Raw genomic sequence first — 27,266 nt, 5'->3', positions numbered from 1 at the left:
TAGATTACGAGGAGAACTTACCGTAATTTCCCACCTCCACCTTTGGTATAAATTCCCTACCAGTCACTCCTGTTATGCTCCTAGGAATTCCAGTTAAGCATCTGTGTCAAGGGTGTGGTTAACAATTTTAATGGTCATAAGATCAATATTTCATACGTGGAAAAATATATATTTAAAAATTCACACCTGCACAACACACTAAATTTCTGCACCCACATGCAGTATAATAGAACTTAAACAGGCACTTAATGTTCGGCCAGGAGCCACGTGTCGATAAAATAAACAAAACACTTCACCACTGACAGCATGTTCCAGGTGTTTTTTCAATCATACAAAAGATCACTTCAGTAGATGTGATGGGATTTCACAATCTCCTTCTCAAACAATTAACAAAACGTGCAAGTTCCAAATGACATTCAGTACTCAAAAGGGTTAATGATGTGTGCCAGTGGCAAAACACTTGCTTTGGGTGTAGAGGGTATTCTTGTCGACCCTTTCCTTGTATCATGAAAAATTCTGAAAATTATGGGGTTGAAATTGGCCGTCCACCCATTTCTCGGCGGTATGCCGTTGGTATGTTGTTTCATATCGCCGGCATGGAGTGTGTGTGATTTTCATCAGTTTTTTCTCGGCGGTATGCCAGAGTGCAGCCGGCGGGGAGTCCTTTTCACTCGGGAATCTTCGGATTCTGAGTTCTGCGCATGCTGCTGCGAAGCTCCTCTTCTTCCCCCCCCCCCCCCCACCCACCCCCCCACCCCCGAGACACAGACCAGAATCGACAGACTGTCGGCCTGAGAGCGATGTGCAAGTAAGTGGGGGGAGAAAAATCGCTACTTGGGAGGAGATCACTTTTGGGGTGGGGGGTTGGTGACAGATTTTTTTTAAAAATTCGGTTCACAGGTGAAGATGTAGACTGCTGACTGAAGATCGACTTAAAATCACCTTTTCCAGGGCGGTCTGCAGGGTCGGCGGTAAGTCATCAATTTGGCAATTTTGGGCAGTATGTCGCTGATGAATTTCCCGCCGGGCGCCTTGTTGGTATTTTTAGATCAATTTTGCGATTTTGGGCGCTATGTCAGCAGTCCGCAGGCAGTATGTCCACCAATTTCGGGATCGATGGCTACAATTTTCTATGATTCTTAATTAGGTTATATTATCACATATTTATTAGCTTTCCATGCTACAATAGGAAGAATAATCTCAAAAAGTATAAATGAAGTAAGTTTTTCTAAATATTAACTAACATGCAGCTTGACATGCAACTGCTCAAATCAGTTTTCGTTCTAATATTAGTAAATAAAACTAAGTCTCAATAGCAAATTTACTTGCGCTTAGTCACTAGTAAGTGGGTAGTTGAATTCAGAACCTGCATGTTTCAGTTTCATCCTGATCTAATGCTACTGTTAACAATTTTATATCAACTCAGAATTGTATTCCTTCATGAAAGACTTCAATGACTTTTTTTCATTACTAATACTTCACCACTTGCATACACTTGTACATTTAATCAATACAATTTTGTGACCATAGAAGTTTGACTGCAATTTGCATCAGCTCCTCACAATGCTGATCATTGTTACACGTGTTCAGGATTTAGATAATTTATAGCACAAACATGCATGTTTAAAAATGTCAATAAAAGCTTCAGAACAAATGAAATGATATTGAAGTCAATGCAACCATGACAGAAATATTTTTCTACAAGAGCCCAAGTTCTGCAAGGTTTAATATTAGTGTTAAAAAATATTGTTCCAAAACACACTGGATCAGATATTAATATGTTAGTGCAATGGAACCAACATTACAATTCACACCAAAAAAAAACAGGTAAAAGACTTGCATTTATATAGTGCCTTTCGCGACTACCGGATATCCCAAAGAGCTTTACAGCCAATGAAGTACTTTAAGTGTATTCACTGTTGTAATGTAATAAATGTCTAGCAAGAAGAAATGACTATAGTACTCAAGATACAGAATAGTGCTCACTTTCAAATCTGATAACTCAAAGGGCTAGATTTTCCTATCATTTTCTGCGGGTTCGCGGCGATTTTCTCGGCGGTACAGCTGTTTTTCCGCCCGATAAAAATTACCCCGGTTAGTTTTTTTAAAAAATGGTATCGCCCGCCAGGACCAAACCGTCGAGAAAAGTCACCATGGCGTAAGTTTGGCCTCAACCGCCGACATCAAGATCGCTGAGAGAACCACCCTGTAAAAGCTGCTTAAACAGGGCGGTAGTACTCTGCAAAGAAAGGCAAGTTAAAGGTTCTTTTTTTTAAATGGCGATTAGGTGTAAAAGTGTCTTGCGAATGCTTTTTACGTTTTTATATTTTTTTTAATTGACTTTTTAAAAAAAAGATTACTACCCCCCTCCAACCGAAGCCTCGGACTAAATTTAAATACTTACCGTCCAATCTGGTAACAACCGCCCATTTTACTTCGTTTCCCCTTAACCACCGAGAAAACCACCGACAATAAAGATGCAACACCCAATTTCTCGCCGGGCAATTAGTTTTAATTAGTTTAAACATAAAAGTGAAAATTCTCGCCAGCGTTACGCACCAAACTTTAGCGGTTTTTCCTGAGCAGGCAATCGGGTGTTGAGGGGCTCATAGGAAAGTCTAGCCCAAGATTTTATACTTAAATGATGCAGTTCTCAAAAGGTACTTACTGTCTTAATTAGCAACTTTCTTTCCAATTTTAATTCAGATAAGCCAAAATTTTAAAAGCACATATGGGCTTTCCCTATGTATATATAAACAAAAATGAACTGAAAAACCTCTGGTCTATCAATTGCCCATAATATTAATGTGCGTCTGTCTTTTATAGGTTGATTACTATATTTCAAGTAGTCCTTTTGAATTTATACAAACATACTGTCATAAGGTAAATGAAAAATGAGCATGGAAAAATAAACTTTGGCCACAGGGAAAAAAGAAACCCAAGTTTCTCATTTGAATAAAAATAGTTTAATCAGTTGCAATACTGCACGAAATTGCAGGAAAACTCAGACATAAAAACAGACTCAACGATGAATCCTTATTTATACTCACGAACTAACGTATTTAAAAAAAAGTAGCGTAGCCATTTTCACCTTTCTTTCTGGAACATCTTGCTTTAATAAAGCACAAACAGATCGACTGCCAAGCCTATCTGACCAGGCCATGCCAGCTGCCTATTGACAGATATCCTGTACTTCATACTATTTTCACCCACACCTGATTCTTTCTACAGCACACACTGCCTTCCTACAAATGATGTCAAGACTGCAGAAATAAACATTACCTTGTAGCACAAGTCATTGCAAAACCAAAGTTCTGAGGAGATTCTTATATGGCAGTATGCCAAAAGGCGTATGTTTCTTATTACAAATTCACAAAGAGAATGGTTGGTTGGGGGGGGGGGGGGGGTAGAAAAGAGAAGAGGAGATGAATATTATATTTAATTTTCATGCTTCATACACAAGTTGAAGAGTACCAAAGTATAAAAAAAGTACAATTTTTTGAGGGGATGAGTTGAAAAATATAGATCTGTGTAAAATTTTGAAACCATTCATATTGCACCTGAATAAATAACAAAGCTGGTGAATGGCAAATATAATTTCAAATACTCCAATTAAATTTAGTTATCCTTTACAGATGGGTCTTAATCAAAATTTCTTTAAAAAAAAATTATAAACTTAATAATTTTGTTTTCCAAATACCATAAATAAAGAAATAGTACTTGCAGCCTTAATTTCTTTTTTTGTGTACAGGAACTAGAGAGGAGTATCTTCACTGCTGATAATAGAATGGATGTATTGATTGGCTTATGGGCTTTATACACCAGGAAAAGTGTGTGCCATGGGGCACAATGCTTGCATCAAAATTTAATGGATTCAAAAATGTGAAAGGAACTACATCCATTTTCTTCTTTGGCAACTTGGGACTTAATCCTGCAGTATGGCATGCACAGGATTTTAAATAAAAATGTCCCCATTATAAAGCTGCCAATTCCAATAGAATTAGAAATACATGATATATTTAACCTATGTACCTGATTCACTGGAAAGGGAGGTCGAAACAAGCCACTCAACAGGAAAGAAAATATTTTAAATTTGATTTACACAGCATGCAAAATTTTAATTTCTTTCAAGGTTGCTTCAGAAGACAAATAAAAATATAACCGGTATAGAAATTAACACTCAATAATTACCTTTCTTAAATAATGCCAGTTGTTTAAAATTAAATTGGATTATAATTTTGAATCAAAAGGTAACAATTTGGATTTTATTAGAATTTAAATTTTACATTAATATTTTCTGATCAATACTGTATAAAATGTACTTTTTTGAAATAACTGCCACCGAGTGATCAAGGCTAGAAAAATACAATTAAATTTATGCTAGGCTGTCAAGATCTTTAAAAAAAGAGGTCATTCTTGTTTGTAAGTGTCAGACTGATAATTATGACAAATAAAACTCTCATTTGTTTCATTTCCCAGCCTACGAAAGCAAAACACACCATTAGTAGTTTGTGCTACCATTTTCAAGAGTGGGTTTCTTTCAGCCACAAAAGCAGAATGCAAGCAGTTTTCTTTTTTAGATACGAACTATTATATTTAGTGCAGATAAACCTACATGGGTTATTTTTAGTATACTGGAAGAACTGATCATACAGAAGCCACATGTAAGCATCAAGAAAAGCTTGATACAACCAAAGTGGAAGCCCAATCATCTAAAGCTAAATTAAAACAATTCTCACTACAACTAGACATTTCAAAGAAAATGTTAAATTGTTTAAATTTCTTCCATAGAACCCACCACTGTTGAATTATTTCATACAACAATTTTGGGAGCTTGAAAATGCTAAAGTGTGACCTCAACCGTTTAAAATAATTCAAGTTAAACTATAACTACTGAACATGCAAGTTAACTATGACTAATTGATGTTCAAATACTGATTTTGTAACAGATAGAAAAATATTTATCTACATGCATTCAAAGTATGCTAAAATTTACATCCCTATTTTTAAACTTGGTGCACTGCCAACAATATTTATTTCTAGTTACCCTGAAAATAATTTGCAAAGACCACTGGAAAAAAAAAAATCACATTTCTACGCCTTAAATTTTCTTTCTTCTTAATGTTGGGGTAGCAGCATTGAGAAAACTCTCCTTCCTAAAAAAAAAGACAGCTGAAAGCAATAGCAATAATACTTTTGTAGACTCGATTTCCTAATAATTACAGATGTCAAGATTAAACAAAAACATATGGAAAAGGTCAGGGTCAACATGTAATGATTAATATTCATTAGCATTCAATGCCCACCTCCCCCCAAAAAAGACTAGCAAAATTGAGACCTGTGCAGCAAACAAACAATAAGTACCAAGTGTCATATGCATTATTTGCCATGATTAGGGCGGTCTGAAAACAATCTTTCCAATAGCCACCATATTTGCATCATACAACAGAAAACTAATCACGTGAGTGAATTACTGCTAGATTAAAATTTTTATTAAAAGCAAACATTTTATTCATATTAAACAAACCTGATATTCAAAGTCACAAGCCTTGCATTATGCAAGATTAATTTCAATTATTTTCATGCCTATAGGGCATAGTGCAACTAGAAGGTATCCTATACATATAGCATTTGATAATCTGAGGGCTCACAGAATGTTAAATATTTAAATGTTAGTTTAAGACACTGACCAATCCAATTAAACCCCAAAATCATTTTAATAAAAAAAAGCTAGATAGGAGATTTTTTTTTAAATTGAACTGGTCTATAGAAAGACCAGAGGCAAGTTTGTAAAATTCACTCATCTTCTATCATTTGTGAAAGTTTCCTTTGGCATAAACTGAAATGCTTATTTTTTTCCCATTTAAGAAACACTCTGCACAGCTGCTCTGCACAACTTTACCAAATCCGTATAAAGATTTTGTTCTAATGCTACAAACATTGTATACCTAAATAAAATTATATCAAAAGCTACAACTGAAAATAAAAGATCCAATAATTAAGGTGTTGGATTGTGATGACAGTTTTAAACCTACATTTAATTATTTCCTAAATGTTGACACCAATTGTTAAGCTTTTCAACTGAATACAGACTTAACTTAACTCAGTCATTTTCTGTGCTAAAACTTTTAAATTATTTACTAATTCGCATTGGGCAATGCAAGTGATGCAGCAAAGTGAGAATTTAGTCCTAATGGAAATTTGAACAGATTAATTGACTTTGAACTAAGAACAAACTATATAGTTTCAACACACAAACAAGGTACACCTGCTTATATACATTCTGTACATATAGCCAAACAATTTTGATTATTTGTAAAGATTTTAAAAATAAAGCACAAGCTGCTCTTAGACTCTTCCCCGCTTTAAAAAAAATCCTCCAATTATGTGCTTATACTGTTTTTCACTCTATTGCTAATTAATTCATCTTGCTTATTTAAGTGCCCACTTTGTCTCTTATAGACAGGTTTAAAATTTACTTCAAAAAAACCCCCCTCAAATTTACAGAACATGTACATATATTCTATCAGCTCGGGAGGTCTCCCAGAGAACTGTGTATAAAAGACAAAATTTGGCATATTTCTATAAACCAGGAATTGCAAATGGATAGAATGCCCACTAGCAGGTATAGCAGTGAATTAGTTAATTATGATCTTATAAATTTTAGTGAGTCAGATGTTGGGATTCAGCAAGTCTATAATCTAGTTTCACAATTTCTGGATTACATTTATTTGTTTCAAAGGACAATAATTGAATTAATCAACTATTAATAGCAAGTAACTTGGTAATACAGTGCTACTTCACCAGTAATGCGCAGGAACTTTTCAATATTGATTAATTTTTTTTTAAAAAGGGCAAGAATAGGTACGGGACAAATCAACATGGGTAGCACAATGAAAAAAAAGAGCATATACTTTTTTTGGTATGATGGTCTTCATGTGTATTTAGTACTCTGCTTGTAGCCCAATTTTGCAAAACTGGGTGAATTGCCAGTTGTGTGAAATTTCTGATATCACGCTAAAAATACAGATTTAATTGTTTAAAATCAGTTCATGCAACATGTATAAACATATAACTGTTTCATACATAAACCGATTGTCAATACAAATCTTGCTCTCCGGTATAGGCTTATGTTTAAGTAGTACTTTTCCAAAAGAAATGAATTATTTCTTGGTATTCTAATTTAAAAACATTATTCTACAAAAATCTTCCATTGCTAGTCATAGCAAACTTTTGTGACCCTGAAATTGAAGAATCTTAAAACTCAAGAACAATCGGGTTTCTAAAATAAGGACCTCAAAAAGGCTCCAAATAATCAAAAGTAGTAATGTTAACAAGTACTTTCCAAATCTAATTACACCGAATCTCACTTGAATATTAAGTTTAATACTCTTCCATAAATTATTGATAAAGTGTACTTGAATAGCTCGAATAGTAAATGTTTCCTCATATCAAAAAAAACTTACCATAAATCAAGAATGAAGACCCAGAAGAGATATACTGGAACCTTCTAAGTAGTAATTTAATGTGCTAAATATGTGCTGTCTTTTGGATAACTATGTAGCACCACTAACAGTTCTGAAAAAAAATAGCCCAAACTGTTCTACCAACCCATTTTAAGGAGACATATGCTGTACTCCTACAACTCTTAGCGGAAAATAAAAGGGACAGAAATCCCCACGAACAACAGCAATTTTATAATATTCTGCTTTACAAATACACATTTTGTCAAACGCCAGCCTCTCAATAGAAAATGTTTATTTTAGTGTTATTTTCCATTGGTCAGCTCTAAATTCATCAATCGTTTCTTGCAGGTGAGCAGTTAAATGAGTAAATAGAACATTTTTAATTCTATTAAATCTATTATTATGTGAAAGGTCTGGCATTGATCAATTTCAATGAAAAAAGACTTGCATTTATATAGCGCTTTTCACGACGACCGGACGTCTCAAAGCTCTTTACAGCCAATGAAGTACGGAGGGTAATTACTGTTGTAATGTGGGAAATGAATAAGCACTACAACTGGATGACTTAGCCACATGAAACAGCATTTCACCACAACAGTTTAAGTCTGCTATTCTGTGGAGATTTTGCTATTCATCAGTACTATAAGATTTCATTAAATTAACCTGTTCGGTCATTCAATCTAAAACACTGATGTAACAGTACCTTTATTTTGTTTTTAAAAAACATACAATGCTATTTCCCCTGCTCCCCAAAAATTTTAAATGGAAGGGTGTATGATAAAATCACAGTTCTTTTTCCAAAAAGAATCTTGTGGGATTATATCGAAATAAATTGTTCAGTTTTTTTGGGGTCAAGTTTCGCGCTGCGCCTAGAACGGCGCAGCCCCGACCTGGACGCCTATTTTTCGCGCCTAAAAGTGCGACAGAAAAATACCTCTTAATTCTCCGGCTCCTTGCTGGTCCCTGGGAACTCGGCATGGCGCGCACACAGCGGCGGGGGCCGGAGCCACAGAGTCACGCCGATTCTGCAAGTGATGGGGGGCGGGTGGAGCTAAGTTAAATGAGGCAACGTCGTGCCGGCAGCCCTGCGCATGTGCGTTGGAGTGTGCACGCACGCATAGCAGCCCAGAAACATTGGCACTTGGCCATTTTTAAAGGGACTTAAAGAAAAGTGTTGATTTGTTTCGTGGACCCCTGGAAAGGCTTGGGATCGAATTTTGGTGATTTTTTTTGTATCTGAAGGAGTGCTCTTGGCAGCACTGTTGAATAAATCACCTGGTGTTGACAATGTAGCACCCATTCTGCAAATTTAAGTTTCAAACTGGCTATCTGGTTGCCTCTCCCTGTCCCTGGCCGAATGGTCTCAGTCTCCCTCGCAGCTCGACGGTGTCTTCGGCCGCCGTCAGCCACTGCCGACGCCCCTATCCCGTGGCCGAATGGCCTCAGCTTCCCTCGCAGCTCGCAGGCTGCTTGCTGTGTCGTCGGCTGCCGTCGAGCCACTGATGCCGCCCCTGTCTCCTACATAGAAAGAAGGCCTGCCTGAAGCACCACAGATCGAAGGCTGCTTGCTGCCATTGTTGCTGGGCTGCCGTCGAGTCACTGACGCCGCCCCTGTCTCCAATATGGAAGGTCTGCCTGAAGCACCGCAGCTCGAAGGCTGCTGCTGTTTCACACAGGTAGGAATATTCAATATTTTGTCTTTGCTTTGTTTATAATTTTCTAGTCAGGATGGCTCTTTATTTGTATAAGACAGACTGTTGAATGCTTGTAGAATTTAATTACTTCCCTCCCCCCCCCTCGTTCCCTATGCCTGATTTGTAAAGTGTAGGCAAGGTTTTTGAGTGTACAAAAATCTATACTTACTCCATTCTAAGTTAGTTTGGAGTAAAATTTCACTGCCTAAACTTTCAAAACAGGCGTAAGTAGCCGGACACGCCCCCTTTAAAAAAAAAATCTGTTCCAAAATGCAAGAGAATTGCAATTTCCAAGATACTCTATTCTAAACCAGTTGCTCCAAAAAAAATAGGAGCAACTCAGGCCGAAACTTGACCCCATTAGATTTAGGAAATTCAGTGCATAACATATTTTGTCACCGATGCTAATTTTGTTAATAGTGCAGTACACAGAGCAGTTTCAAAATATATCAGGACACCAGATAAAATTGATCGCAAACCAGCAACAGGCCATGAATTTATGCAATTTGCTTTCTTCCTTCCTGAGGCTTAGATTAATGATGGGTTTCAGTTCAGCAGACTTTCTTTCAAACTGACCACTATTACTGCAGAAAGACTTTAACACATGCAGCAGCTCTATGAATCATTAGCATTTTGCCCAATTGTTCTTTCTAGGAAGGACTACTACACAGGAATGGAGAACAGGGAACAATCTAAGTACCTGGGTTTTTGTAATTCCAGCCAGTTTCATTTTTTTTTTAAATCCAAGTTTCACAAAAACTCTCAGTTGCTATGAAAGTGATATGAAAAAGTCTAAATACCTTTGCCCCTCTAATTAAAAAAAAATAGAATCAAAATAAATAAAAATAAAAGGCAGTGTAGAATGCCATTTATTGGCTGACCCAAAAAGTCACAACCAACAGCCAGTATCAGTTGTCCGTTAACTATGATACTTGCAAAAGGGCAATATCAACATCAGCAACTTGTAAATTAAAATTTTAAAACCCCCAATCATAAGACATCAATGAACAATATGGGTGAAAAGCAGAAGAAACAAATGACAGACAAGTTATTTAAAGTACATTAGCTCAAATAAATAAGATTTATATTAGGTATTTCAAGAGTGCAAGATAAATTAAAAGCACATAAAAGTTCTGCCATGTTTGGGTTTTAGAACATTGCATTGCTCCTATTTTTACTGCAGTTGTGGTACTACAATTGGCTTCAGTGCACCAGGGTTAAGAAGAGGAAAAGAGGGAAGAAGAAATACCAAGGGTTCTCATTCCTGATGACTGTGTTGTTAGAGAGTACCCATGTGTGGACTATGTCTATTACGAAGGGGCATAGTTTTAAGGTGGTTGGTGGAAGGTTGAAAAGGAATTTGAGGGGGGGGCTTCTTTACGCAGAGGATTGTGAGGATCTAGAATTCGCTGCCTGGAAGAGTGGTGGATGCAGAAATCCTCACTTTTAAGAGATGGTTGGACGGGCACATAAAGTGCAGTAACCTGCAGGGTTACGGACCTAGAGCTGGTAATTGGGATTAGACTGGATGACCTTTTGTTGCACGGCACAAATATAATGGTAAGTACTGCAGGGAATAGAATACGGCCAGGGTGATCTCCTGTACGGGTTGGAGAGGAATTTTCCCAGATTTTATCTCCCTAAATTGGCCTGGGTTTTTTATCAGGTTTTGCCTCTCCCAGGAGATCACATGGCTCCGGTTGGGGTGGTGTGTAGAATGTTTCAGTAGAAGGGGTTTCTCAGTTGTGCGGGGTGGACTGGCCTGGGCTGGGTGCTCTTTGTTGTTCCGTCATTGTTCATAGGTTTATATGTAACCTTTAGGGCTGCTGACCAAGGGCCATGTGGCTCTTTTGTCAGCCGGCATGGACACGATGGTTAAATGGCCTCCTTCTGTGCTGTAAATTTCTATGTTTCTATGAGGCAAGAAAAAAAAAAGAGTCTTGGCCCTGATGCATTGTAATTGAATACCCTTTGGATACTCGGTGGCTAGTCTCATATGAAGGGCAGTCACTTGGGTAAGATAATGTAGATTGGGAAAGTGTTTGCTGAGAACTATAACCCAGCACAAGTGGAGAAAACTGGCAACATAGGAAAGTAAAGGACCAAAAAACACTCTGGTCCATTTGTCCAGTAAACATTAATACCCCTCAATATCACACTTCCTCAAACAAACATCGATCCAATTATTTAATTACATGTTCCACACTATCTACTTTCACAGTCTCCTTGGTCCATTGGTTCCACACGTTTGGGAATTTCTTTAATATTTTACCAGAATTTTTTTTTCCCCATTTGAAAAATATGCAACAGCAGGGAAACTGGATAGCACCATAAACTTCAAAACAAAAGCTTCATACAGCACTGAGATCACATGGAGAATAATTATATATAAGGCAAGACAAGTTTTCCCCATTATTAACATTAGCAACGTTGAAATAATTTTTTTCCCCTTTAAATATACATATAAAAATCATTGGTCAATTTGAATGAATGAAAAACACCAATCTATTTGTTGACTACTGATTTGTCTCCTTAGTGGCCTACTAATCTCAAATATCCCTGCCATGTGCATTTTTAAAAGTGTGTACTAGCACATCCTCTGGCCAGCAGGTCCTGCCTTCTTCTCAATCGCTTCAAGGTCAGCTGTAATGGCAGACATAGGTAAATCTATCACCTCAGTCCGGTCAGATATACTGCATGAAGTCACATTGCAGGTGCGGGATAACACAGCTGCCATGTGCTCAGGTATTGAAGTTGTTAGACACAATGCCATGAAGTTCAGGGATGACTCAATTAATACACCTGCGTGAACTAAGAAATATCCATTTACAATTAGTTCCATTCATTTTGTGACTTATTGTTACCACCAAGAGTGGAATTGGACCTTTTAGTTCAACAGTCGTGGTATTTTATACCGCAGCGAATAAATGCTTTGTGATGAACAGACTGAAGTGATCTTCAGTAATTTTTCCCTTCAGCTTCACCTATGGGTCCTGTGTTCCAATCTAGTCCAAATTAGGTGGATGATAAATTTTGCTCTTTGATGGCTACACATAACCTAAACAAGATATGTTTCTGTTACCTCAATCTTATTCTAAGTGGTGAGAATTCACAGCTTAAAAACTATAATTCAACAGTAATTGTCAAACTTGCTCAAAAGGTAATATAGATGGATATAATGACAAGTGGAAATGTCCCAGCATTGCAGTGCAGGTAATCCTTTGCAGCTGAGGCAGCATACTGTTGGCCTATGTGAATGACTTTACTCTGTAATTAACTATTATACCCGATTTAGGGAATACTTTGCATTAACTCTAGCTATGAAATTGACCTTGAACGAGCACATAGTTCAACCCACAGTCAAGAGTGCAAGCCCTGCAGCATTCCTTCAAAAAACAAAAAAAAACACATCACTGGTTTCTAAAACTCTAATTTAGACATTCCAATTTAGGTGTACAATTAGAAATTTATAAAAATATACAGACACTGAAACATGATTTGAAAGTTAAGGTCTTTCAGTGCTCAAAGGGTTAAGAATCTACTTTTCAAGCCCCTTTTAAAAAAAAGTATATATAAAATCCCTTCAATTTCAGTTATATTTATCTCTTCAGTCATTGTCTTTATTCTTTCCCTATACACATGTCACTGTTTATTTACCAAAGATACCCAAAGTATTCCCAGGTTTCTGAGGATCACAAAGTTAAAGGAATGCACAGTAGAACAGTAAAAGTCTAGGCTTGAATTAGGCCTAACATCATGGAAATCATGGCAAAGCAGGAAAAGGCTTCTCCAAGGTCCTAGTGCTTTCAACTTAATTGAATGCAATTTGTTGTAAAAAAAAGCATCAAGGCCAGTTAAAAACAAACCTTTTGCCACTGCACATGAAGTAGTGGAAAATCTAATAAGCAGAAATGCTATATTATGTATGTATTTCTAAAACAAAATTGTACACCAACTAATATTATAGTCACTTATAAACATCTTGAGCAATCACATTTTCCTCAATATAGAGGCACATACATTTGACTCCTCACAAAATAGTTTTAAAGTTAGTTAAGAAACAAGGTTACAGAAAGCATTTCAATCTGACAATTTAATTTCAACTACCATTTCACTATGATTTTGCAATATCAATGACCACAGCAGGAAAGCAAAATATTCAAGTCACCAACCTTTTGGCCATCTCAGCTTCAATCTATGTTCTTAACATTTTCAAACCAATGTGATTCAGGGTTTCATCAGTGAACCTTAAAATGCAATGGGTAGAAATCATAGTTTAGCCCGATACTTAAAAAAATTCAAAGTTATAATCTGTTGCAGAACATAATTCAAGATACTATACATCTAATCTGAACATTTTCAAAACTTTAACAGTAGCTATAGTACTGTTCTCCACAATTTTGAAAGACATTAAAATATGCATTTTAATTGGATGAGATGCTTCAAAATGATTTGTTGTAATTTACCCATCTAACACTGCCGCATCACCAATAAAAGCTAGTGATAAAGTTGATACATTAGGCACTAAATTAAAAACAGTAAAGCAGGTTGTGGTACAGTCATACTAGTGTAGGAGGAACATCAAAAACAGCATGACCACAGGTCAGAGTAGTTGCAGATAATAATGCCTTATGTTGTGCAAGATAAAAATCAGAATTGGATTAGCTATGGCTGTCAATACAGAGGCAACTTTATAAAAGTAGTAACTGATATTCTATGGTGCAAAGGCTGCTACATTGTCTTTTTGATGCTGTGAGCAAACGTCTCCTTCAAACTGCACAAAATTAACTCTTTCATTTTCAAATCATTTGCAAAAAAAAGCAGGAAAAATTAATAGATGTATTTTACTGGAAAATTGATGTTTTTTCATCTTGTGCAATATTAAACAGAAATTCTGAAAATATAAAAATCAATTTTCCATCACATGCATCAGAAGTATAGCAATACGCAAAAATGTATCACTAGTTATATTCACTTAGACAAAGAAAACTTCCCTGCCATTTAAAAAAAAACGATTATTTACTATCAACACAAAAACTGTAACACAACCCCATAATTAACAAATGCTCAAGAATAGTTTTTAAGTATATAATAATTTCAGTACTTGAATATGAATGCTCTGAACTCATTTTAAAGTTAACATGCTAAAGGTAATAGCCCAGGAGCATAATCTGGCTGAGAAATCAGCAAAAATTAACATAATCGAATAGTCATATGACCAGACATTTGCTTTGCAGTTTGTATCGCAATGCTACTCCAGAGATTACAAAACCATACTGCAAGCAGTTTCCCTAATATTCAAAAAGGGACAAAAACCTGACCTTAATTGTTGTACGAGTTCTAGCAAAGCACACTCCTCACATATCATTGACATAATCCCATCATTTAATTGATTCGCGTCTCCCCTATTGATCTTACATGCAGCATCACAAACTGATTTATGCATATAAATCGTCTAACAATTTCCCCGAAGATTGTTCCTCCTCTCCCCAATTAAGAATTATTTGCCCAACCTCTTGTGTAGAGTGCGTGGGGGGAGGAAAGAAGGCAGGCTTCACTATCTCCTGGTTTAGGTCACCTGAGATTAGAAGACCATCATCTGGGAAATTCTGAAGGAAACCCACATCTTCCATTTCTGAAGCATGTCAAGGCATTAATGCTAGATGTCCCTGGGCTAATTAATAATTGTTAAATACTTATAAATATATAAAGAATGTTTATATGTCATACATGGTACAAAAACTTTGTACGGTCCCATTTTTCACACCCCATTACTACTTATAGTATGTACTGTATGCATTTTTGAGCTGCTGTTAATTGCCCATTTAGCATGCATGTACCAGAAATTCTTTACATTACCATTTAACATATTGTATGATCATTTTGGTAAACAGCATACCATCGCATTATTCAACCTTTCATTAGTCATCCTGATAAGTCTCACTTTGATTCAGACCAGTGTTGCTCAAGGAAAATAATGTAATGGGTTAATGTAAATATAAAATATACTATCTAGGGAAAGTTATATTCAATCACTACTGTATTACATAATAGATTAAAGGTTGAAACAGGCATAAAATGAATATTGGAAAAAAATTACAAGAAATCAATTTACTTCAAGCTTGAATGTCATTGTTAGCTACATGTTTTAAGATTTTAGAAAATATTATATAAATGCTACAGAAGATTGCATGGTATACCAATAATTGAAACACAACTGCTAAAATATGAACTTCAGAAGTCTGCACTGCAAGCAGTTGTTATTATTTCTTGTGAATTTTAGAGTTTGGTAGATGGTCAAAAAAACTAATGTAGAAGTTATTTTTTGTACTAAAATTACTTTTTTGAAAGGCTGTTTCATTTTTTGCCATTAACTAGATGAAAATAAGTTCTGTAATATTATTAATAAAAGTCTGTGGCTAATACTGCAAATTCAACCATATGCAGAAACTGGGGGTGGAGGAGAGGAAAGAGAACACGGTGTCATTACAACTTTTTATTCTCATGGTTTTGAGATTAGATTGAGAGGTTGAACACCAAAGCATTTCCAATAGTGGTCTTAATCTACTATATAGAGTAAAATACACTTAAAAGTGTGTTAGTCTCATCAACTACCTTGTAGCAAGTGTAATTCCAATTTAATATTGCTCAACATTATCTCGCAATGCTTTTTACTAGGTCTAAACCATAATCCCAAAGGATTAGTTATATCAACTTTCACTCACCAAATATAGGGGGATAGTGTAATATATTTAACAAAGCACTATCTAGAAAAAAATTCCCCATGTACACGGTTAGGATCCCACCCACTTCATTCACTTAATTTAGGGCAACACTTTAAAAATCCGAATGTAACATAAATGTAGTTTATGCTACATACCTACGTCTTTCAGCAGGATATCGTATTAAATTGTCAGATATAAAATCAAGATTTTTCTTCAAGCGTCCGAGACATTACCCAACTATGGCAAACTATACAAAATAATACATCGCAATTTCAATATAATTAGCATACATCGTTAAAGTCAAATTTGCGCAGTTTTGATATGACTGGAGCATCAGTTTTCAATATCGGTCTGCTGTAATTTCACAAGTTATATTTCTTTTTTTCTGAATTTCATTCCCTTAAACCTACCCTAATCCATCTCAGACATCAGCCAATAACGGTTTTTTTTAGATTCAAAGATTTCATACGCACACATACTCATTTGCGCCCACGCCAGCGAGGAAGAAAATGTTTAATCAAATTCCGTTATTCTCGCAATCTAAACGTCACGAAAGGCATGAAATTAATTCCCAATAAAAAAGATGAAACTTCAACTCCTGCCCATTTAAGAAAAATCCGCCAATATAGTTACGAGAAATTAAGGATTAAGGTTGTAAAGGGAAGGGGAGGGGGGGGAAGAGGAGAAGAAACTGCCATTTGCTCATGGAGACGATTGTGTAACTTGGGTGGTGGTGGGGGGGGATCTCTCAAATTAGGCCACAGTACTAACATTTAGAGTAATACCGAAAATAAACGAGTGCATCAGGCAGGTACCTCGGATCGTGACTGTCCCCACATTCAGACACACTACGAAGACTAGTGAAAGCAACAGGATGGTGTTAAATATAGTTTCAATTTTCGAAATGGGTCGTTGTAAAGAATTTGATCTATCAAGAAGGGGTGAGGAGGAAAAGTAGACGAAGTTATGACCTGGAGGGGAGCCTGTGACTGGCTATTGACTTGTGGTAACGCCAGTGGCCGGGCTCGGCCGTTTTACTGTACTTACTGTACCCGGGACGCTGGGAAATTCACCCCCCCCTCTCCTCCCAGCTGCCCGATACACAGTTAAAATAACTTATAGCACCTTAGTTATAACGTAGTATAAAACATTACCCAAATTAAGATTCTTAAAAAAAATACACATTGCTGATATAACAGCCTTGAACTTGCCCTAAATGTTTAAACAAGTCTTACCAAGCAAGACGAAGGGGTTTTCGAGTGAAGCGGTAACCGGGGGCTCGGCGACATTAGGCTAAGTGTATGTCAGTGGGAGTCCGCGATCCCCCTCGCAATGTCACTCTCAATAAAACACTTTTCTCCACCAACAGCTGCTATTTTTTGTCTCTCTCCTTTTCCAATCATCACTTTGCCATTTAAAAAAAAATATTGGTTTAATTATAACTCCACAATTATTCCGGCGTTGCGACAAGACACCGACTCTTAACGTTCAAGAGATTCGGCTTACTTCCTCCTTTCAAACACCACCTCTTTTATTCTCTCTATCGCTATCCAGGCAGAGACTAAATTAAACATAATTTAAGATACCACAAGACAACGAAAAAAAAACCTTGTCCCGCTCGAAATTATTCAAAACTTTTAAAAACAAGTGGCATTGACATGAGACAGAAAAGACATAAAACAAACCTGCTTCCTCCGCAGTGACCGACGGATTAGCGCCCGTCTTCTGTTCCTCTTATTTTGGATGAATTACTTGAAGCGAGTGAAGTCCTGTTCGTCAATGGAGGAGTTATCTGTATCCGAGCTGCAGCCAACCCCCTTTACCTGTCTGCGACCGTCTGTGTCGGTGGGGTGACTCTAGTCCTAACCTCTCGCTTTCCTTTCCCCTCCCTGTTTCTCTTTCTCTCGCTCTCTCACCTCACAGCCTCTCTCTCCTCAGCCCTCCTCACTCCTGCTTTCGCTCCTGTGTGCTGTGCGGTGCAGTGGTGTGTGTTTTTTTTTGCTTCAGTCGAAAATGGCGCCGAAAGCCGAGATTCGACTCAAATTCGTTAGTCGCGGGGGGCGGGACGCGCAGCATGATGGGTAAAAGCAACTCCTCGCTGACAGTTTGAAATTGGGCTCCAACGGCAGCGGCGCCAGCCCAGCCCAGCCGCCCCTTGGCCAACGGCTCACGGCCAGGGGTCTGCCAATAAAACAACAAGCTCCTCCACTATTGCAACTACACAACTTTTTCTCTCCCTCTTCCCCCTTTCACGTCAGTGTCACGTATGCTTGCTTCATTTAAGACAACTTCATGGAGCCATACAAGACCGATTGATTCAGCAGCAAACCAATTGTGAACTGCAGCACACCGGGCATTGGGGCTTTCATGTTGATTTTACGTACCTGGCCCACGACTGTGCAGGTCTGTTGGTATTGTTCTTTTTTGTATAACTGTCGTATTTCGGATATACAGAATCTCACAAGTATGCAGCCCCAATCATTACACCTTACGAATATTTTTTTTTTAAAGATTGGCATTAAGGAATTAAGCTAGTGGTTTTTGATGGCGATTTGCCAGTCCCCTTCAGTTGAGGTTTTGTCAACTTTAGATTTTCAGTGTCTCATTCTGGAAGGATCTCGAAGCTTGCATGTGGCTCCAGTTATGATTCCTTGTGTTCTGTGTATATTTGGAATCTGTGGGCACCACTTAGCAACCTTCAAAAATATTTAAAAAAATATTTTGCTCATTTTATGTAGTTGCAGCAGTCCAGGAGGACTTGCGCAAAACTGAGATGTGGAAGTGAATTATCAGGGTCTCCTAAATGACTACGCTTGGAAGATCTATAGTATCAGCTAAGATGACCACCTCCGGTGTATGAAATATAAAGCCCTACCAACAATTTGAATTTATGAAAATCTAGGTCTCAGTACCAATGTAATGCAGTCTCAAATGATCAAGCAATGAATTTGAGACAGCCCATTAAGCTTTCAGACATATATGGTCATCTACGAAAATAGAGATGCTAAGATTGCAAATCTTAAATGTTGATCATTTCAAAATGGCTACCAGGATGTGAGTTATGTGCTGCCAATCTTCAATAGACTAGGAGAAACTCAATGTTAATGTGCCTGTCACATTATGGATTGTTGACAGCTTAGAGCGAAGGCCAAAACTCCCCATTACATTGGCAGTAAGTTTTGCAAGCTATTTATTTGCCCACGCCGCATGGGCTACATAGTGTACCATGAAGCCTCAAGAGCCCATATAGAAACATAGAAATTTACAGCGCAGAAGGAGGCCATTTCGGCCCATCGTGTCCACGCCGGCCGATAAAGGGCAGCCCTGAAGGTTATATATAAACCTATGAACAATGTTCGAAAGTTTAAAATCAGCGTTTCTGGTACTAATAGATCTTGGTGTTTTGATTAGGATTTATCCTACAATGAAACAACAGGTCTAAGGATACCCTCTTTACAACCTCTACACCCATTAAATTCAAATAAAAGAAACCTGAAGTAAATAGCAGCACAAATAGGACTGAATTGGTTGGGCATTGAGTGCCAGATTGCCAAAGGTTCTGAGGTTGTGTGTGGCCCATAGGCTGCAGTTTGGACACCTATGCCTTAGGCAGGGTGCTATACCACCATAGAGAATTTCCCACCACCACCTGAAAGATAAATTCAAGATCGATTTAATCCATTTTCCCCCATTAACTTGAATGGCAACTTAATCTGAGTTGTGTTGACAAAATTAATATTACAATTCTAGCTCTTTTCTCTTGTTTACCACTTTATGATTATTTTTCATAAGTTGTCCACAACCCAGATTGGACAATCTTCACTGTTGCCGAGAGAGCTTTTGCAAAGAAGCACAAAGTAGTGCTTACAATTCATGTTGCTTTCCAATCTCAATCAGGGTACATCTTGAAATCCCAGCGGAGGTAGGAATGCATAACTATTCTAGTTGGGCCATTCTTGCACAGTCCCTAATGTTCAGATTATGATCTGTATTGGCAGAGGCATGACATCAGGCCCCTTCTCTTCCCCTCAGTCAGGTAATTGCTTGATGCATAGGGAATCTAAGAAGTCATTTATTTGTTTTAAACTTAAAGAAACCAAGGAGACTTGTTTATGTAGAAGTTTAGAAAAATGATAATGGTCTGAAAGTATAGTTTGATAAGAGCAGTAAGGACAATTGGCTACAACATGTGAGGAAGTGTTCAGTAAATAAGACATGAATACTGGGAGCTCAAATGGCTGAATTCTCCACTCTTGTACAGATGCGCAAGTCCCAGGATATGTGTCATTTATCTCAGTTGGTTCTGAATAAAATCACTGGATTAAATTAAATGGAAAAATGATTTTTTTTGGGGGGGGGGGGGGAAAGTAACTCCTTTTCTAAATTTGCATCTGGTGGATGATTACTGGTCAACAATCATGGCAACACTGCCCTCACAACTAAGAGTGATTGCTGTTTGCACATGACAAATCATTAAAAAAAAATGTTGAAACAAAATCAGCCTGGTCAGTATTATTAAAAATAACTTTAAAAATTAAATTTTCTCCAACTTACAGAATGCATTACAGCTACAATATGATAACAAACATCAGTCAACTTACTATGCACTGATTAAATCAAATCTAGTCAGTTTAATATCACTGGTGTAAGATCACAATTTTCCAAATCATTTAAATGTATCTGAACCTTGACCAAGACAATGTTAGCAGTGGTTCTTATTTTTGTATCTTCACAGTCTTCCCTTGGAGAATAGTGTGAAGTAGTGGAAGTACTCGCATGTTGATTAACAGTCTGACAGGCCGCAACATGAGCACCCCTTCCATGGCCATAATCATCTTTATACCAGCAGTCTGGATGGTTAATCCAATACACTGGGAGGGTTTTATGGGTTCCCACAACCCATACAATGTGATGGGGGGAATCTACACCCAATAGACATGGGCATCCTGCTGGAGGTTAACCTGGAATTTAGATCCCTGGAGTCCACAAACCATGAACTTTCTGATTCGGGTGTGAATGCTACCACTAAGCCAGAGGCTCGCTCCTTTAACAGTGGTGAAATACCATTTAAAAATGACAGATTAATTTTTTTAAGTTGACTTGTTTGTCACGATCTTATCGGAGGAAAGCTATCAAGTTGATTCTACTTTACTACTAGTCAACAGACAGTGGCATCTGAAAGCAAAGACAAAACTTGTTCATTTAGCAGTTTAGGGGTGGTACAAAAAAATATATTTTAAAATGCTTCCAAATTTCTCAAGTGTTACAATGAAAGAAATAAGACAAGCAGAGGGTATGCATTAAAAGAAACAAGACAATCAGAGTAAACAGCCGCTATCCAGTTCTTATTAACTTCCAAAAGTATTGACACTTAATTTCTTGTGCCAGCCACACAGTGCTACTGTACATTTGGCTAACTGAATGTTAAGCAATCAATGGTGGGGGAGGGGTGGACGTGTGCGTGCACTCCATTATGACAAATAATTGAAGTTCCAATGTACTTTGTTGCAACAAGATATTTTATACAGTATTAAGTAAGTGCTTCACTTTTTTCAGTCTTTTGCAGTAGTCTTCACCAATATCTTAGAAACTGTGTTCAGGGCCTGAATTATGAGCATACACCAGAAAAATTCAGCCTTGAAAGGAGGCAAATGAGATGAGACCGTATGGAACTATATAAAATACTAAGCGAATAGAAAAGGCAAATCTGGAACACTATTTTAAGTTAAGCCATGACTTCAGGCCAAGGGGGCAAAAAGCAAGTTGAGGGCAGAATAAGGAAGTACTTTTTCATGCAGTGCGTGATCAATACCTGGGTCTTCGGAGTAGGATAGTGGAGGCAAAATTGATGCAATCATTCTAGAGACTGATGGGATCACTGTAGTTTTCTGCAGAAGGAAGGCTGGTCTAGATGGACTGTGTGGCTCCCCTCATTTGTATTTATCTTTGTGAGATACTATGCTTCACTTTCAAACAAGGGATAAAGACAGGGGGAGTGAACTTATTGTTAGCAATGAATATGGAACAGCATTGACTTGCTACAACCAATGTAAACTGATAAAATCAAACATTAACTTTACCCTACACTGTAATTATTTATTTTTAAATACATTAATGTTATGTTTTATGAGAGCATACATATACTACAATGAAACCTTTTTTTATTTACAAACTTATACTGTAGATTAATCTATTCAACGTCTGGACATCTTTTCTAACTCATAGAACTGGAAGTTGTGTTGCTGATAAGAACAAACTACACAAAAGTTTATCGAATGCTGCCCAGATCAAGCATAACTGCTGTACTCTTTAGTTCCATATAGTTGGAAAACAAATTAATTTGTCTTTTTGTTAATATCTGAGAAAGCTGTACAAATGGTTCAGATACTAGTTTCAATGAGTCCTTTAACTCTCGGAAGCAAAATTTATATTCAGCAAACTAAACCATACATCAGGAATAAACTGGGTACTGTCATATTTGAATCTACAGTACAGAAAAAATAACTAGTTCTGAGAGTCTCTGTTCTGAGAGGTGTTCTATTTTGAACAGACCAATAGGAGGTGGGATTCCAATTCCATCAGAACGATCAACAAGTGCCTCCGCTTTTCGATGGCAAGAAGAACCACAAACAATTGACTGTAGAGAACGTAAATATTACCTGGTCCACATCAAAAGTGCTTATGCTGAAGTAGAGCCTTGGGGCTATTCAAACATTAACTATACAGAACCAGATTGTTCCATTATTTCTGGTAGATAAAATGTTGCATGATACAGAAAAATGTCCTTAAAAAGCAAGGCTGCAGAAAACGAGCCGCACACAAGTACGCTGTATCTCCAAAATATACTCCACAGGCAATATCAACCTTTTGCTGGTCTACTATTTCAACAATATGATTGTAGTCGGTAACGGACTATAAATAACTAGATTTCCAAAATGTATTCCTATAATCATATTGTACTTGTCATGTTGTTTTATATTTTCTTAAAAGTACCGTATCTTGCATTTGTTGTACTAAACTTCTGTCGGAACACACACTTGGAGATTATTAAATACTTGCTCCTCAAATCATGCAGCCGTTAAACCACGGTGCCATTTATAATATTTTAATTTCGAGCGCCAGTTTTAAATAGAGGAAGTGTACGTTATTGTAAATACTGTTTTTCCCCACTTTTAGTCAAATCTAGCCCATTATTAGATAGCGCGGTGAAAGCACTGAAACTTAATACAAACTTTGAATTGTAGCGTCACTTTCTGCTTATTTCCCCCGTGCACAGACATATTTGCCCAGGATCTACTTTGAATCTGTCAGTACAAAATACAACTGCCACCCTCTCCAACCTGCAGTATTGTAAATGGCTTATTGTTTGTAACAAAGTACTCCGCTACAGCGGAAGTCCCGCCCTCCTGGCCACCCAGAACGCCAATTGGCTCGGCGACGCTGTCACTGTTCTAATTTGGAATTTTCATGATTCTAGATCAAGTATTGTATGGCAGTCTGGGCTGTCAATCTCCTTACGCCGGAGTACCACTGTATCAATGTAAATACTGTAGTAGTATTATTGCTTCTATGCGATGTTGTCTGAGTTGCTTTATGTTACCTTAGCCAAGGTATGCTGTTCTGCTTACACAAGCAGCATAATCCGGCGATGACATTAATAATAGGTAAACGGAGAGAGATCGCACTTTTATTCTCCCCATTTCCATTATTTTGTTAATAAAAACAGTTTTAACCCAACCTCAGGCAAATATCATCACAAATAAACAACGTACCACTTTTCTTTCTTCAGTAATTACGGAAATCTTACATTGGATGCCTTGGTTTCTCGGCGGCTTAGCATATGCGGAACAAGAGTGGACAAAATAGCTACACGAAAATAAACATAGGCGTATCATATGCGACTATCCTTTTTTCACGTATAAATTTCGCATCAATAATTTTAAAATTTAAATCTGGAATTGCGTCATTCCATCGTTAGGTATCAGTGCAATTAGTATCAGTCAAGTTGATGCCCGCTAGGGTTCAATTTAATATACTCGAAAACATGCTTTTCGATCATGCACTATTTAGTTATACGCTTCACAGTCGCCACATAAGTTTAAAGGCTCCACAAACTAAGGTGTTTTGTCCTTAAATAATATTTAATGTAGAGAACAAAAGAAACATAACAGTGGTTGATAAGATTCACACAGGTACATGACTGAACACTTTTTATATAGTTTTAATAGAAGAAAACAATGCGGGACACTTACTGACTCGCAAAAATCGATACCTCACGTAATCCAACTGTAATAGAATGTGTACTGTTTAGAATAAAGAATCTTCGCAAAAATCGACGCTTATGTTCCACCCAACGAGAAAGCTTAACATTTTATGCAGTTTCAGCAAGCTTCAAGGAAGTTGTCCTTTTGTTCTACTATTTATAGATTGCGTCAACATTGCGAAAAGGGTAGGCGGAGCGGTCCCTGCAGGAAAGCGCGCAACACACGCGACCTACCATCCAGTCGTAGTAAACCAGCAGGTCAAATTATCCCACGTGTTTGTGATAACCTATGTAATACGAATCCATATCCCACAGCGGAAGAAGCTGGATAACAGCCAAAATTTTGCCAACAGGCCGCATTGTTTTCAATATCTGTTGCTGTATCATTACCATATCATATTTTACATATATACATAATCGGTATTTACATATATATGAATACGCATATGATGTGAAAAGAACGCATGAAAATATTTAAATGTGCACCCTTATTTAATCGCCCATCTCGTAATGTGCAACATATGCCAGTGTTGGTTCAGATATTACTAATCTTCATTTGTGACAGTTGTCTTGAATGTTGGTTTGCAAGGCCATTGGAGAGATAAACATAATGTTGCTGTTGGGTATAGACATAAATTAAAAATATAGAATACCCCTGTACTTTAGTAAAATAAATACTTATATCATTAGTACACATTGCTGCAAGATAATCTACATGGTACAATGCCACACCTTATCACATCAAATAATTTAGTTGTGGGAACCTGCTATCTTGTGCTGTCTGCTATTAAACATACAAGAGAAAAGAAAATGGTAATAATTGCTAGGTTTTTCATTGGTGCTGCTCGTAACTCGTAAGTGCCTCAGATACATGTATATTTTATGTACATTAAACCTAGTAAGACAGGGGTATCCAAGCCTTTGTCCTTATGGCCACATTGATGTGAACCATGAGTCTTGGGAGTCACATATGAAGTTTATTCCTATTTTCTCATTAATCTGCATATATCTCAGTTGCTGATACTGACAGAGCGTGGTGTTATAATTAATGATTTAACCACTAGTGAGGCAACAGTGCTAAAAAAAACAATAATTTCCGATCCTATAAGCCCACAAAATAAGAAATATAAGCATAAATAGGACTGAGCTGCCTGAACTTTAGGGCTACATGGGACATTTGCATCACCTGTTGGACACCCCTGCAGTATGCCATGACTGTTCAGTATATACATGAAAGGAGCAAAAAAGAGATTGGGCAATGGCAAGAATTTTTGACAAACAAATGAAAAACTATTTGGTACACAGTTTTGCACATCACTGCATTCTTTTATGTAATTCTGGAGCCCACAGGGAGCAAAATTAAATAAAGAACTGCTGATCAGCACTGGATGATCAGTGCAATGTCACACCCAACATCACTGTCAGCTGAGGTCCCCGCCATCACAGAAGCCTGCCTTCAGGCAATTCAATTCATGTATCAAGAAACGGCTGAGCGCATTGGATACTGCTAAGGCTTTGGGCCCCGACAACATCCCGCTGTAGTGCTGAAAACTTGTGCTCCAGAACTAGCCGCGCCTCCAGCCAACCTCTTCCAGTACAGCTACACCACTGGCATCTACCCAACAAAGTGGAAAATTGACCAAGTATGTCCTGTTCACAAAAAGCAGGACAAATTGAATCCGCCCAATTACTGCCCCATCAGTGTACTTTCAATCATCAGCAAAGTGATGGGAGGTGTCGTCGACAGTGCTATCAAGTGGCACTTACTCACCAATAACCTGCTCATCGATGCTCAATTTGGAATCGGCCAGGACTACAGAGCTCCAGACCTCATTACGGCCTTGGTCCAAATATGGACAAAAGAGGTGAATTCCAAAGATGAAGTAAAAGTGACTGCCCTTGACAAAGCAGCATTTGACCAAGTGTGGCATCAAAGATCCCTAAATTGAAGTCAGTGGGAATCTGGGGGAAATTCTCCTGGCTGAAGTCAAATGTAGCACAAAGGAAGATGGTTGTGGTTGTTGGAGGCCAATTTGCACAGCCCCAGGATTTCGCTGCAGGAGGTCCTCAGGGCAGTGTCCTAGGCCTAACCATTCAGCTGCTTCATCAATGACCTTCCCTCCATCATAAGGTCAGAAATGTGGATGTTCATTGATAATTCAACAGTGTTCAGTCTTTCCACCATCTGCAAGGCACAAGTCAGGAGTGTGATGAAATATTCTCCACTTGCCTGGATCAACTCCAACAACATTTAAGAAGCTCGACACCATTCAGGACAAAGCAGCCTGCTTGATTGGCACCCATCCACCACCTTCAACAGTCACCCCCTCCACCATTAGTGCACCGTGACTGCAGTGTGTACCATCTACAAGATGCACAGTAGCAACTCGCCAAGGCTCCTTCGACAGCACCTCCCAAACCCGCGACCTCTACTGCCTAGATGGACAAAGTCACAGGCAAATGGGAGCACCACCACCTGCAAGTTCCCCTCCAAGTCATACACCATCCTGACTTGGAAATATATCACCGTTCCTTGGTCATTGCTGGGTTAAAATGCTGGAACTCTCTCCCTAACAGCACTGTTGGAGTACCTTCACCACACGGACTGCAGCGGTTCAAGAAGGCGGCTCACTACCACCTTCTCAAGGACAATTAGGGATGGGCAATAAATGCTGGCCTTGCCAGTGACGCCCACATTCCATGAATGAATTAAAAAACACACTATAGACTGAAATGAGCTTTCGACCACATATCTGCAGCATAACGAAGACCACCTATTTCTACCTCCGTAACATCACCCGTCTCCGCTCATCCACTGCTGAAATCCTCATCCATGCCTTTATTACCTCTAGATTTGACTATTCCAACGCACTCCTGGATGATCTCCCACATTCTACCCTACGTAAGCTAGAGGTGGTCCAAAACTTGTCTGCCCATGTCCTAACTCGCACCAAGTCCAACTCACCCATCACCCCTGTGCTTGCTGACCTACATTGGTTCCTGGTTAAGCAACGCCTTGATTTCCAGATTCTCATCCTTGTTTTCAAATCCTTCCATGGCCTCGCCCCTCTATATCTCTGTAATCTCCTTCACCCCCACAACCCCCCGAGGTATCTGC

At 38.0% G+C, this 27,266-nt stretch overlaps 1 long non-coding RNA gene across 2 annotated transcripts in view; it reads right to left on the bottom strand.

Annotated features, from left to right (window-relative positions):
- Positions 1 to 24,406, bottom strand: part of LOC139276271 (uncharacterized) — a 73,596-nt gene extending 49,190 nt beyond the window's left edge. Inside the window, exons 1-2 of one of the 2 annotated variants that reach the window (XR_011595892.1) lie at positions 24,138 to 24,406; positions 13,333 to 13,407 (exon numbers count right to left, since the gene is read on the bottom strand). This is a non-coding gene — a long non-coding RNA (uncharacterized lncRNA). Of the gene's footprint in view, positions 1 to 13,332; positions 13,408 to 17,570; positions 17,907 to 24,137 lie in introns of those variants that run through there. The other variant, XR_011595891.1, reaches the window with a different exon arrangement.
- Positions 24,407 to 27,266: the final 2,860 nt, after the last annotated feature.

This window comes from Pristiophorus japonicus, chromosome 11, assembly GCF_044704955.1.
Source record: "Pristiophorus japonicus isolate sPriJap1 chromosome 11, sPriJap1.hap1, whole genome shotgun sequence".
Classification (NCBI taxonomy): Eukaryota; Metazoa; Chordata; class Chondrichthyes; family Pristiophoridae; genus Pristiophorus; species Pristiophorus japonicus.
Note: the sequence above shows the minus strand (reverse complement) of the source record. Positions and strands in the feature narration are given on the sequence as shown.